This window comes from Quercus suber, unplaced genomic scaffold (genome assembly GCF_002906115.3).
Source record: "Quercus suber isolate HL8 unplaced genomic scaffold, Cork oak 2.0 scaffold_34, whole genome shotgun sequence".
Classification (NCBI taxonomy): domain Eukaryota; kingdom Viridiplantae; phylum Streptophyta; class Magnoliopsida; order Fagales; family Fagaceae; genus Quercus; species Quercus suber.
Window position 1 is genome coordinate 81,981 of NW_027069499.1, and position 15,427 is coordinate 97,407.

Genomic DNA, 15,427 nt, shown 5'->3' on the forward strand with positions numbered 1-15,427 from the left:
GTTGGCTTTGCTGGAATGTGCGTGGGCTTGGGAACCTGCGCACACTCAGAGAGCTCGAGGTAGTTACTCGAGCACAAGATCCTGCTGCTGTGTTCTTGGCCGAGACATGGGCAGAAGATGCTAGGCTGCGGCGTTTGTGTGTTAGTTTGAAGTTCGATCACTGCTGGGTGGGTCCAAGTGCAGGGAAAACGGGGTGTCTAGCTCTGATGTGGAAGAACTCGGTTCGCGTTGATGTGGTCGCATCATCGCCGAACCACATCGATGCTATAGTGGGTGCTGTCCCTGAATCGCAATGGAGATTCACTGGGATATATGGCTTTGCTGACTCGGCTAGGAAACAGGAAACGTGGTCTCTACTCCGCTGCCTCCATCGTAAGTTCTCTCTCCCATGGATTTGCGCCGGAGACTTTAATGAGATCCAGTGGTCGCATGAGAAACTCGGCCTTGGTCCTAGGCAGGAGTGCAAGATGAAAGATTTTAGGGATGTCTTGGATGAGTGCGGCTTCATGGATCTTGGGTATATTGGGGAAAAATTCACCTGGAGGGGTAAAAGAGCTGGTGGCATGGTTTTGGAAAGACTGGACAGGGCGGTTGCTACCAATGCTTGGTTTTCTCGGTTCCCNTAAAAATATAAACTGTTTTTATAAAAGCTATTTTCAAATAAAAATCTGATTTCAGAAACTGTTTTCAAAATAATATAAAAACTGTTTTATAAATCTGTTTTCATAATAAAAAACTGTTTTCAAATAATAATAAAAATCTGTTTTTCAAAATTTTTTTAAGAAATATAAAACTGTTTTAAAATAAAAATCTATTTTCAGAAACTGTTTTCATAAAACTGTTTTTCAAAGAAATATAAAACTGCTTTCAAAATAAAAAAACGGATTTCAGAAACTGTTTTCCAGAACTGTTTTATAAAGCCGTTTTCAATGCAAAACCGTTTTCATAAACTGTTTTTTTTTTTTTTTTTTTTTTTAAAATATAAAACTGTTTTCAAAAACTGTTTTTCAAAATAAAAATCTGTTATTTCAAAGAGGGAAATCCAAAAAAATTAAAAAAAAAAGTTTCAAAGCTTTCAATAATAAAATGTTTTCCAAAATGCTTTTGCATACAAAAGTATGTCTTCAAAAAATGCCTTCTACAAAAATACATGTGTTTTAACACTTTTTTTTTTTAAAGATGTTTTCTCTCTTCCTTTAAAAATAAAGATTTCAAAGTTTTTACCATGTAAAAAAAAAATTCACAATAAAATCTTTTCTAAGGAAAAATGTGTTTTTCCAAAATAATAAAAGTTAATGTTGTAACCTTTTATTTCCAAGCCTTTTCTTAGAATAGTTGTACTTTGTAGATTTGTGTTTAAGGCTCTTTCTATTGAGTCTTTAAACACCTTATAAGTTTACATTGTCCCTAACATTTCTTGGTATTAATGAGTTTCTTTTTGTCATCTTTTCTGATTAAAAATGAGAAAATGGTGGATGACACAAGGTGTTACTCTTCCAACCCCTCTTTTTCTTTGTGTTGTGTTTGTTTTTGTATAGCATTTAGTACTCTTATGCTAGTTATATAGAAATAAATACTCACATGCTGTAGTAAAGTATACTTGTACACTCTCTCACATGCTACTTATCTATATATTTCACATGTTTTGATTGTATATATTTTGTCGGAGTTAATATTCACAGCTAGCTGTATGTAAATATTTACTCACATATATATATGTGTGGGGGGGGGGGGGGGTGTGTGTGTGTTGTTTGCAAAAACCTTAAAAAAAAAAAAAATCAAAATGCCAAGTATTCTATTTTTTCATAAAAATTTAACGTTTGAAATAAATTAAAATGAGGTACTATCTTCCGATGAGCATTGTGGGTGCCTAACACTGTCCCACACATAACCAAATTCTGATTCCAAGATCTTTGGTTCAAAGACTGTTAGTTTACTAAGATTAATGAACCTTTAAAATTTGGTTTAGTTAATTAGGTAACTTAAAATAAAATTAGATATCTAGGTAGCCAATCACACCTAATACAAAACCAATGGTTGGTTGCGATTTCTAAAATAAAAATAAGAAAAAGGGATTCACATGCACACCCCACCCTAGAAACACAATTACACAAGAGTCGCGTTGTTAAGAACTCAATGCGTGCAAACCCAAAAAATTTCAATCTTTTGGGAGCGTCCACACAGATAACAAAAAATCCGAATTCAATTCAATGTAAGTAATCATTATTTCTTTGCTCTGCCTGACTGCCTTGAGACTCCAATTAATGATTCATCTCTAATATTAGAATCTTATTGGTTTCGAGCCCATGCAAGTGTGCTTAAGGGAGCCAATCTCGTACCGGAGGCTATACCGATTTAACTAGTAGAACGATACATTTCGGTACTAGTCAATATCGATGTACCATTTTGAGTTTACCATTATTTTTTATATTTATAAATATAAATATATGTGTGTGTGTGTGTGTGTGTGTGTGTGTGTATTATAATAAATATAAAAGTTTACCATAAAACATTACCTCAATTCATAACAAATTATGCATGATTTTAGACTTTAGCATCAATTAAAAGAAAAAAAAACATAATATAAAAAATAGAAAGCTTAATTGTTCATTGTATACTAAGAAAACAAATAATACTAATAAGTTAATGCAAGCAAGTTACCATTCTGTGCTTGCAAAAATTCAAAAATTACAAAACTAAAAAAAAATTATAATAAAAAACTTTTTTAATGTACCGGCCGATATTACCCGAAATTGGCTGATACATAGTCAGTACAGTCAGTATTTAAACCGATACGAAATGTTGGTGTTTCAATACCAGTATATGTACCGGTTCGGCTAATACCGGTATGGTATCGACCACATTGAGTGTGCTTGATTTGGATTTTGGCACGTAACAATAATCAATCATTGGGTTTTTGATTAATGGGAGAATGATATACTTGTAAAGTAGCACTTCAATTTTCACTCAAAATTAAAAGTTTGTTTTATAAGGGACATCTCAATTCTCAACCACAAAACCCCAATTACACGACATAACACTAATATTATCATATTATATATATATATATATGTGTGTGTGTGTGTGTATATGTATAGAAAATGTGTTAATCAAAAGAAAAAAAAAATCTAGAATAGTAAAGATGTGTGTTCAAAGGTATGTGAAAAAATAATTTTATTCTCTGATTTATTGAGATTATATAACTTAATTAAATGTGTTAAAAAACTTTCTTATATGTCTAAAACATGTATTATAAAATTTTCTTTATTAAAAAAAAACATATTATAGAAATTTTATTTTTGAAACAGAGAAAAAAGTTAAAAGAAAGAAAGAAAGAGAATGAGATATTTTATTTTATTTTCATATCTTGCTTTCAAACTGAGCAAGATTCGTGGTCCCCACGGTAACTACTTTCGCGTACAAGTCAGAATCCACACTCAAGCCGTTCACCAACTTCTTAACAATTACTTTCTCGTGACCAAGTAGTGCACATGGTCGTGTGAGACCGTGGGTCCATGACATATCGGTCTCGTACGTCTGATAGATACTTTCTTCTCTTATACAATTTTTTTAAAGAAATACAAAAATTTTAAGATCATAATTTTTATTATAATTATTTCTAGCAAATTGAACGTGATAGAAAAAATAATAAATAATTGTCACAGTCTACTACGTAAAAAAGTTACAGCAAAAATTGTGCCCATGGTACCAATGAAGGAGTGGACACATCGCCCCTGATTTTGTCCATTCCATGGTCTTTGTGTTATTTCTCACTTTCTTACCCTATTTTAAGAGCCAAGTTCCCAATTTCATCAAAAATATATTTTTTAAAAAAAAAAAAAAAAAGGGACCAAGTTCCCTCTAGGAAGTAAAAATCCTTTGTTCTCGACAGCCACTTCGCTCTCTTGCTCCCTTGCTCAGGTTGTTTTTTTTTTTTTTTTCCTGTCCTTTTTATGTTTGGTTGAAAATTTGACATATCAATGGTAGATATGTGTAGTTGATGATTTTGGTCTTATTTTCTCAATTTGGTCTTAGATCCTAAAGCTATATTTGAGTAAAAGAATGTGGCCAAGAAATAAGATGAAGCCCAGACGAGGAAAGAAGATGAGTCCAAGAGAGTTCTTAAGTGCCAATCTAAGCACAAGCAGATCAAAAGTTGGAATGGGTGAATTTGGCAAAAAGGTAAAGAATATGGATGTTTGTGTTGTTCTATGTTTCATCATCGATTTCTATGGTTTTGATTTTTGTGGTTGGGTTCGTGGGTTGATCAGAGTGGCTTTGGGTGCTGGTTGTGGATGGGTTTGGGTTATGGTGTTGGTGGTGGATTGATTTTGGTTGGGTTTGATTTTTGTGGTTGGGTTCGTGGGTTGATCGGAGTGGCTTTGGGTGCTGGTCATGGATGGGTATGGGTTATAGTGTTGGTGGAGGATTGATTTTGGGTTGGGGTTTACGGTGATGGAAGGTAGGTGGGTGAGTGGGTTTTGGTTGATGGTGGGTATGGTTTGTGGTGGTGGTGGCTAGTGGTGGGTTAAGAAGGAAGAGAGCAGATGGAGAAACAGAGAAGGAAGAGAGAAGATTTCGTGGGAAAAAACATAATAAAATATTATTATTTTTACAATACTGCTACAATACAATTCTAAAGATAGAATTGTACTGTAGCAAAATGCCAAAAAAATTTGCAATTCTTACCTTTAGCATTTCCTGATGCAGTAGATTTTGAGGCTTAAAATACTAAATACACCTTACATATGGCATTAGCATTCTCTAATACTAATGCTCTTCCTATGAGATTTGTATAGTCAAGACAAACGGTTGACAAGAAACTAGGGATTCATAGTTGGGAACTTTCAAACGGTGTAAAGTGTTGTTTGTAATGGGAGCTAATTAAATATATGCATGTGGCCCACTCAATTATCATGCATTCCGAAATTCTATGTTATTTATTTTGTTAGCCATAGTAGACGTTGTTTTCTCGTGTGCAGTAAAATTCTGTACCCATGGTCTTGAATCTTGAAAGTATCATTAGGAAAATATCAATTCATAAGACCATGCAAACACTTCCCCCTTTTTGTTTTAATTTCATCCTGACACTGCATTATGCGGTAGTAAATTTGTGTAGGTAAAATATCATAATTGTTATCATAATTAGTAGGGCTGTCCACGGGTCGGGCCGGGTCGGTTTTCGACCCAGCCCGGACCCGACTCGCCGCCGTCGGGTGGAAGGCGGAGGGACCCGAATCCGACCACCGGCATCAATCGGTCGAGTCGGTTTCGGGTTCGGGTAGTGTTCGGTCGGTTCGCCTGATTCTGCAAACGTCGCCAGAATCTTCAAAAGAGTCGCCGAAATTTTCAAAAACTCAGTATATTTGCTCAGAAAATCGCCGAAATAAGCTCGAATCTCACTGGATCTCACCAAATATGGCCGAGATCTCGCCGAAATCAGCTTGGATCTCCTTGAATCTCGCCGGAAATTAGTTTGGATCTCCTCGAATCTCGCCGGATTTCACCAAGTATGGTCCAGATCTCGCCGAAATCCACTTGGATCTCCTCAAATCTCGCCGGATCTCACCAAATAAGGTCTAGATCTCCTCGAATCTGAGCTTGATCTTGCCGGAGTTCATGGCTTTGTATATTACATCGGTCGGGTCGGGTGGCTCGGGTTTTAGAGAAGAAAACCCGCCACTCGACCCGCCGGTGTCGGGTGGAAGGCGTGAAAACCCGTCACCGACCGACGGAGGGTCGGTTCGGGCTGAAATCGGGTGAAAATCGGGTGGGTTCGTCGGGCCGGCGGGTCTGGGTCGGGTTTGGACAGCCCTAATAATTAGTATGACTTTTTGTCATTTTCAATCACCTACCCTTTTCTCTACCAACTCACGCATTTTGATGTAAATGTTGCAGCAAAAATTTGTGTAATTAATAGCAATCGCATTAGTTCATGTAAACTTTTCATCTATTTTACACATAAAACACTACTTTTTTTATTTATTTTACACACTTATTTTTACAAAATATTCACATCAGACTATTTATTCTACACATCTATTCAATAAAATATTCATTCTTTTACAATTTTTAATATTTCCTCACTCACTACCCCTCTCTCTCACAAACCCAACATTACCAAAAAATACTAAAATATTAAATGCATGAGTTACAGTAGTTGTACATATATACACGGTTACTATAGCACTCGTGCATTTATACACAAATTTACACCTACTGATGTGGGTTTTTTTTGTTCAAAGTGTATAAAATTGACTACTTTTTATATTTTGCAAGATTATGCATGATCTGATGTGGGTGTTTGGATTGGGTTGTTTTGTGGGATGGGTGAAATTTTGTTTAGCTTTGTTTTTCGTTATTTGTTTCCAAAACTTTTTTTTTTTTTTTTGCTAGGTAAATGCGGAGGCTCAAAGCCCCGAGCTCAAGGTATACAGGGACACCGAGTGACACTAGCCTACAAGGTCCAGTGGCCTTTGTTTCCAAAACTTGTTTCTCAAACTGAGATATGAGAATGAAAATTGAGAATAGTTTTAGAGCACTCACAGCAGTAGTGCTATATTGGTATATTACTATATTTTAAATCCTCAAACACCAAAATCATGCTCCAGTAGTAGAGCTAAATTTATTTTTTTTAGCTCCATTGCTACAGTGCACATTTATAGATAGATGTCCACTGTTCATGAGAGCTAAAAAAAAAAAAAAAACTCATTCCTGCCCAATTAAAATGTTACCTCTCTTTCAACTCTGATCATCTCTCAACTCTCACCTCTCTCTCTCAACTTCCTCTCACTACTGCCAGCCTAACCCCATGCTGTCGACCCACGCTACCGGCTCATACCGCAGACCCATGCCGTCAACCCATCTCGCCCTTACTCTTTTTTTTTTTTTTTTTTTTTTTTTCTCCTGCTGTGGGTTGTGATGTGGTGGTGGTGGTGGTTGTGGTTGTGTGGGTAGATCGGCATTGGTGGGTGGCTAGATTCGTCGGCATCAGTGGGCTGTGGTTGGGTTCGTTGACATCAGTGGGTGGCTCGGGTGGGTTTCGTGGTGGTGGATGTGGTAGTGATTTTTTTTCTTTGTTGTAGGTTGTGGTGGTGGTGTTGAGGTGGCTGTGGTTGTAGTTGTAGTTGTGTGTGTGTGGCTGTGATGGTTGTGTAGTGGTAGTGTGTAGTAGATATATATTATTTTATTATAGTGAGATGAATTATTCTATTGTAGTAGATATATTATTTTATTGTGATTTTCATATTATTTTCTTATATTAAAAGCTAAAATAAATCCACTGCTGTAGCATGTGTGTAAGTAAAATAGATAAAGTAACTTTTGGTGGAGCTAAATAGCTAAGAGGCTGTTTGGCTTCAAAAATTTCATCACTCAATTTTCGTCACTCATCACTCATCACTCATAACTCATCACTTATCACTTATCACCCATCACTTAAAATATAACACTTGTTTCGCACCATCACTCAATATTTTTCACACTATTTATGGGTCCCATACCTGTCACTTGGTCAAAGCAAAACTGTTTTATGGGCCCCACCATTTTCTCTTTTCTTATTTTCCCTCCTTCACCCCTGTTTCTCTCCCAAAACACAAACCCAAACCCAACTTCAACCACAACAACACCAGCAACAACAACAACAACAACAACCACACCAGCAACAACAACAACAACAACAACAACACCAGCAAATTCCACCTCCACCTCAGCCGGCAATGACGACGACGACGACGAGCCGATACAGAACCGATACGGCGACAGTCTTTGTCCATGGTCCATGGTCTTCGTCCATGGTCTTCGTCCATCAATCGATGCGAGATCTTCGTCCACTGTCTCGACTAGGACACCACATCGAAACCCCAACTGCCGTGTTCAAGGAATGGGTATTTTGAAACCCATTCATGTGGGTATTCTGAAACCCCAAATCCAAATCCAAACCCATCTTTACCCGGTCATGGCGTGTAGCTTCAAACCAAAAAATTCTGTGATGAAGAACAAAAAAAAAAAAGAAAAAAGAAAGAAAGAAACCCAGAAACCCGAACTGAAAGAAGAAGGGAAAAAAAAAAAAAAACCTGAACTGAAAGAAGAAGAAGAAAAAAAAAGGAAGAACCGAAGACCGAATCCAGTGGAGAAGANCTATGTTTCATCATCGATTTCTATGGTTAGTTTGCTTTATATATTGCTGAATTTATTATGTCTATTATCAATTTTTTTTTTTTTTTGAGAAACTATTATCAATTTAAGACAAAAACATGTAATCGAGAAAAGGAAAATGCGAACTAGACTTTGTGAAAGGGACTGATTCTAGAGATAATGAGTTATGACACATGATTACAGTCGCAACTCTGTTACAAACATGTGCTAACAGTCGCATTAATCTTTGTTCAACCTTGGAGCACTCACATTAATTAATGGATAATAGCATGAACTCATAAGGGTTAAATTTTACACATCCAACTCCAAAAATTTCTGACATCAATTTATTTAAAATTTGTGTAAAATAAGATAAGAAATTTATTTTTTTAGTACTTCTTTACTTGCATACACAAAAAAGAGATGATTTGAGAGAGTAATAAAAAATTGATAAAGAAATAATGTTTTAATAAAATGAAGTATAAAATAGATAATATGATGTAGGTGTTTTTAAAAAGTGATTATGTTATGTAAAATAAAAGAAGTAGATTCTTATGCTAAGATTAACATAAATTTTTACATGAACTAATGTAGATACTCAGTGTTTATTATTTAGTGTTTACTAGGGTATTGATTTCAATCTTAAATTGTGTACATAAATATAAATAGTTAAAAAAAAGAATTATTTGTTTTCTAATAGAAGAAGTGAAGAGACAGGATGGTTCCATGGTCTTATTTGTTGCTTTTTTCTTTTTCTTTTTTAATTTTTGGGTAAACTAATGTTCCATGGTCTTATTTGTTGCTCACTTTTTTATTTTTTCTTTTTTTGGTTCTACTCAAGAATGCAAGGATGGATTATTTTGCTTGGCACTCATATGGAGATCTTCCTACTAGTGGGCCCTTAAATTTTAGCCATGTATAGCAATCTGGTTTCTCAGTGGAATGGATTTTGCTTTAATAATTCATCCTTCACCATGTTTACTAGGTTAATTATATTTCAATCTCTCCTCTTAATTAGAAATGTCTTTCAGTTTCTTCTAATTCATATGTACAATATAATTCTAATAGATATTTTCATAACTCATATTTCATATCTTATGGAAGTATTCTTTATTTTGTAGATTTAATACCATATGTTCATTGTTTAGTATGGTACATGTGCTTTTCATCATAATTTGGGTGTAGCTATCCAAAAAAGTAAAGGACACTGGATTAGATTTGGATTGTGGACTCAAGGAAACCCTTTTATGAAGATCTAGAATTTGGAACAAAATTCCTTTGTGAATTGTTATCAAGCACTTAATTTGACCTTCGAAATGGATGACCAAGCATGGGAGATAAGAGATAACTAGCAATAAAGATAGACTCAATTGGGTGGAATTTCGAGACTTTACTAAGTTTTGTTTATTTTTAAACATTTTAGGTAGACAAATTTGTAATTTTTGTGGAGAAAGTGCTCTTAATAATTGTATCAGAAATACTTTATAATGACGCTTATTTAGACAAAAGCAAAGGCTAGTAATGAGATTTTTCTAATAATTATTTATTTGATAATCTTTTTGGGTGGACAAATTTGCAGTTTCTATTGAGAAAATAATATCAATAGATTATCAACAAATTGTTTTCCTAATTAGTCTAATTAATCATTGTAAAGCGACAATTGATATGACATTTTATTTGTTTGCAAACTATTCTTATATATAAGTATGTCTTGATTCAGTATATATTTATAAATATATTGAGATAAGCAATGCATTCAAGAAGATAGATCATAATCATTTTTTATATACTTGGTTTGGGATTAAAGATAACATTAAAATATAATGTTACAAGTTGAAATTTTTGAATGGTGTGAAACTCTATTTTTCTCATTCCCTTCTAACTGTCATGATTGGAAAAACATAATCCCACCATACTCTATCACAAGTAAATTGACTCATAATATGAGTAAATGAAAATTTTAATTTAAAAATAAATTCTTTTGTTATATAGAACACAAAATTCATTACTTAAAAAAGAAAGCAGTATGACATTATTTATTTTAGAGGGAAAAAAAAACGTTGCCTTTGTAGGTTTAGTAAAGGGTTATATAAAAAACATTTATTAATTAACAATTTAAATGAAATTATCTTATGAGAAAAACGTTATTTTTAGGTATGACTTATCATAATATATGGTTTCATGATTATCTTAGAATTTAAATTATATATCTTTAGCTACTTTCTCTCTTTGGTTGTCTGTAATAATCATAAGCCTTACGTCATTGATCTCCCACTCGGTAAGAAAGTGTGTGTCTATATATATATATGTATATAATTGGACAAGATTTCGATTTTGCCTCATTTATATTGCAATATATTTAGTTATTTTGAGGATCTGGTGTTGGTAAAATTCCTGTGAAATAATATATGTTCCTTTATATTAGAACTCAAGCTAACTGAAAGAAAGCAATCATTTTATCTATTATTATATTTACATTCTTTTCATTGTATTTATCTCCATTTTTTTTTTTTTTAAATGTCTCCAAAATCTTAAATGGAAATGTTTCAATATTTTTGTTTCAAAATTTAAAATATAAACATATTGTACTCGTGCTATACACATACTGTTTTTTTCTATTTTATATTTACGATATTACTTTTTTTTTTTTTTTTTTCATGTCAGGGAAATCTACGATTGTTATTAATTGTCAACTAACTATGATGATAAATATTCATCTTAAGGAATCCTTGTTCTTGTTCATGAGAATCGACATGATAGTTGAACTTGAGGGAATTAATGACAGATTTTATTATGTCAAAACTACGAAGAAGTTGTGAGATGGTACAAGAGGATAATCTCATTTTTACTTTCAATGAACATTGCATGGTGATATTTGAGGAAAACAACATGGTTTGATCCAAATGGACTCCACACATGGCACAGAGAGGTTCATATTAGCAATTTAGCATTTAATTTATTCATCAAAAGTCATGTGGATAGAGAAATCCAGAGTAGATTAAATAACTATGCCAAAATTTTACACCCTCAAAATTAAATATTCACTTATAAAGTAAGTTCAATATATAAAATGTTGGATAATAAAAAAGTACACATTTTTAGGGTAAATGCTTTTTTTTTTTTAGGCCAAAATATAAGCACAATATAACTCACTACACTAGATCTAGATGAGCTCGGTAGTGACCACATTTTTTTTTTTTGGATAAAATGTGACCACTTTATTTGGTTTGGGGTTGTGGTTTGAAATTGTACTTTTTTTTTCAAAATACATTTAATAATAACAACTTTAATATCATTTTGGCTCATCATACATCAACCCATTTTCTCAATTGGTTTTGTGAGTGTCATAGGCTTCGGTATTTCTCCTCATTCTATTGCATGTTGTGTAAATTAGGACGACTAATTGGATTAATTATTTCGTATAAGGGCTGTGTAAATCTTTTTCACGCGAGCATAGGCAAAAAGCTAGGGTTCGAATGACCCGCTTAAAAAAAAAAAAAAAAAAAATCTAAGTCCAATAGACTAACAATGATCATACAACTTTTGCCCCCTCCCAATTATAATTTGATTTTTTTTTTGGAGATATTTTATCATTTCTTATTAATATATTAAGTTTTCAAGTTTATCCTAAACATAACTTATTTCACAACTTTTTCTATCGTTTGTTGAGATAGCAAGTTGTGAGTAATGGACAATCACTTTTCGCATAAACCCACCACTAACATCACTTTTATTTTTCACTATCACAACCTACTAATTCAGTAAGTTGCGTACAAAATTGTGTTACTAGCTTTATTTTAAACAATATATTTGAAAATTTCCATACTCAAGCTTCCTTCTTCATTCATGGCTTTTATTTATCTACAATTGGCTATCCATATATTCCATCGCGCATATAATTGTTATAATGTAGTTAGAGCATTAGCATCAGACAATTCTAATTCTACTCTATTTTACCATTCCAAAAACCCACTTTATCATTATACCATACCATTTTACCATTCCTCCAACATCCCAAAACTCTATTTTTATTAAAATATTAATTTTTAATCATTCTTTATTATTTATTTCCAACCGCTACATTTTTTCAGACTTGGCTGGTATTTGATCAATCATTTCATCCTTTTTTTCACTTTCTCTCCCATGCTCTCTATCACTTTCTCTCTGCCTCTCCATTTCCCTTTCTCTATGCTTGATTGCCTCTCGAGTTTGTGGGTCTCTCTGGTGCTGGGTGTGGCTGGGCTGCAGTGGTTTTTCGTGGATCGTGGGTCTCTGCGGTGGATTGTGGAATTTCTGCATCTTTGCGGTGGATCGTGGATCGTTTTTCGGTTAGTTTTAATTTTGTTGGGTTTTGATTGATTTTGGTGGGATTTGATTTTTGTGGTTGGGTTCGTGGGTTGATCAGAGTGGCTTTGGGTGCTGGTTGTGGATGGGTTTGGGTTATGGTGTTGGTGGTGGATTGATTTTGGGTTGGGTTTGATTTTTGTGGTTGGGTTCGTGGGTTGATCGGAGTGGCTTTGGGTGCTGGTCATGGATGGGTATGGGTTATAGTGTTGGTGGAGGATTGATTTTGGGTTGGGGTTTACGGTGATGGAAGGTAGGTGGGTGAGTGGGTTTTGGTTGATGGTGGGTATGGTTTGTGGTGGTGGTGGCTAGTGGTGGGTTGAAGGAAGAGAGCAGATGGAGAAACAGAGAAGAAAAGAAAAAAAAAAACAAAAAAGAAACCTAGAAACCCGAACTGAAAGAAGAAGGAAAAAAAAAAAAAGAAAAAAAAAAGGGAAAACAATGGAGATAAGAGAGCTCTGCCAACCGAAGAAAGAAGTGTGAGATGAAAGAGATGAAGAGAGCAGTTAAGGACAGCACACGTGAATGCCTCTGACCATGGGACCGGGTGTGTCATATTATTTACAAGTTTGCTATTGAAAACAAAGAACTGAAAACTGAAAACAGCCAAAAGTTGTTTTCAGTTTCCACAACTCATAACTCAAAAAGTAGAGAATTAAGTATTAGAAACAGAATTATGAAAACAAAAAAATTGTGTAGACAAACGAGTATTTTGCTATAGATCCCACTATTTTTAAAAATTGAGTTATGAAAACAAAAAATTGAGTCATGAAAACTAGTGAACTAAATCTAAGGGTCTGTTTGTTTTAGTGGTAAATGATTTCCGGAAATCATTTACCACCTGACCCCAGTGTTTGGCAGGAAAGGAAAATTTTATTTTTCGGAAAATCAACTTCAGTTTGACCGGATTTACTCCTTTGACCCGGAAATCATTTTACGCCCTTATTTTACCTTCAAATGATTTCCGGAAATCTCGCACAAAACGCACAAAACAGATAAACGAAAGAGAGAGCCAGAGAAGTTGAGAGAGAACGCACAAAAGAGAGAGCCAAGAAACTTGAAGAACCCATCCTCCACGGCGAGACCATCCAAGAAATCGACACCGGAGCTCGACGCCGAGAGAAGAGACCAAACCCGATCCACGGTGTTCCTCCACCACCACCACTCATAAATGCCGTTCCACCACCACCCCTCATAACCATGCAGTCCGATCCACATCCCGATCCGAGAAACCTAGACCTCACCGTGCCGATCAATGCCGTCGCCTCCTTCGTCACCGATTGCGCCAAGATTGTGCCGCCCTCTCGATCGCGCCAAGATCGCGATCACGACGCCAAGTTCATGCCTGCGAGATCGCGCCATCCTCCTCTGGGTCAGATCATCATCTTCGATCTCATCGTCGTCTCGATCGCGCCGCCCTCTCGATCTCATCGTCCTCCTCTAATTTTTTTTTTTTTTCGTTGCGGTGGTGTGGATGGTGGATTTTCTGTGGGTTTTGTGTTGTTGTTGTTTTTTTTTTTTTTGATGAACTGATTGTTGTTGTTGTTGTTGTTATTGTGTTGTTGTTGTTGGAATTTGCTGTTGTTGTTGTTGCCGGAATTTGTTGCCGAAAATTGTGAAAAAATGGTAAGAAAATAGCATTTTCCTAATAGAACCAAATACATGAAAATATTTTCCACAACAATTTTCATAATACAACCAAACACATGAAAATATTTTCCTTTTCCAGAAAATAGTATTTTCGAAAAATAAGTATTTTCCAAAAAATATTTTACGAGAACCAAACAGACCCTAAATTTTTAATTCCATGCTGCGGATGTGTTTTTAGTTTTTTAAAAACCGAGTTTGGTGGCATTTTTGTTATTAATTTCAACTGTGTGGAGTGCAGTAAGTAGTCACATCACCTTCAGACCGTTGGATCTCTCTTCGTTTGGCTTATCCTGGCTTAGAGCATCCACAGCAGTGGAGCTAAAAATTTAGCTTTTTAGCTCCACCAAAAGTTACTTTATCTATTTTACCTACATACATGCTACAGCAGTGAATCCATTTTAGCTTTCAACATAATAAAATAATATAAACATCACAATAAAATAATATAATCACTACAATAAAATAATATATTCCACTACCAAAAAAACATCCACAGCCACAACCACCTCTACCATCCGCCACACCCACAACCACAACCACACCCACAACCACCACCACCATCGGTAGTAGTCCACAGCAGGTAAAAAAAAAATAAAAAAATAAAAAAAAATAAAAACCCAAATCTCCAAGTCAGGTACCCAATATCCACGAGCAAGCACTCTGATCGACAGCGTGGGTCTAAGGTTGATCGGCGGCAACACCCACACCCACCACCACGAAACCCACCCAAGCCACCCACTGATGCCAACGAAACCAGCCACAGCCCACTAATGCCGACGAACCCGGCCACCCACCAACGCCAATCTACCCACACAACCACAACCACCACCACACCACAACCCACAACAGGTTTTTTTTTTTTTTTTTTTTTTTTTTTTTTTTTTTTTTTTTAAAACTAAGTAAGGACGAGGTCTGCGGCGTGGATCAGAGGGCGGGGTGGATCGGAAGGCAGGGTCTGCGGCGTGGATCGACGGCGAGGTCTGCGGTGTAAGCCGGCGGTGGATCTGCGGTGTGAGTCGGTGGCGTGGGGGTGGGCTGGCAGCTGTGAGAGGAAGTTGAGAGAGAGAAAGGTGAGAGTTGAGAGATGATCAAAGTTGAGAGAGAGGTAATATTTTAATGGGGCAGGGAATAAAAAATTATTATTATTTTTAGCTCTCATGAACAGTGCAATGGAGCTAAAAAAAAATAGATTTAGCTCCACTGCTGCAGCTTGGTTTTAGTGTTTGAGGAGCTAAAATATTGCTATATAACAATATAGCACCACTGCTGTGAGTGCTCGCAATGAGTTTTACCGTAC

General features: G+C 35.3%; 1 long non-coding RNA gene across 3 annotated transcripts; it reads left to right on the top strand.

Annotated features, from left to right (window-relative positions):
• The first annotated feature begins 3,651 nt into the window (after nucleotides 1-3,651).
• Nucleotides 3,652-9,682, top strand: LOC136066389 (uncharacterized). Of its 3 annotated transcripts, XR_010627861.1 has the most exons (4): nucleotides 3,652-3,921; nucleotides 4,036-4,182; nucleotides 8,978-9,121; nucleotides 9,258-9,682. It is a non-coding gene; the product is annotated as an uncharacterized LOC136066389 (long non-coding RNA). The 3 variants fall into 3 exon arrangements; XR_010627862.1 differs by lacking the exon at nucleotides 8,978-9,121 and having other exon boundaries at nucleotides 3,669-3,921; XR_010627860.1 differs by lacking the exon at nucleotides 9,258-9,682 and having other exon boundaries at nucleotides 3,669-3,921; nucleotides 8,978-9,232.
• Nucleotides 9,683-15,427: the final 5,745 nt, after the last annotated feature.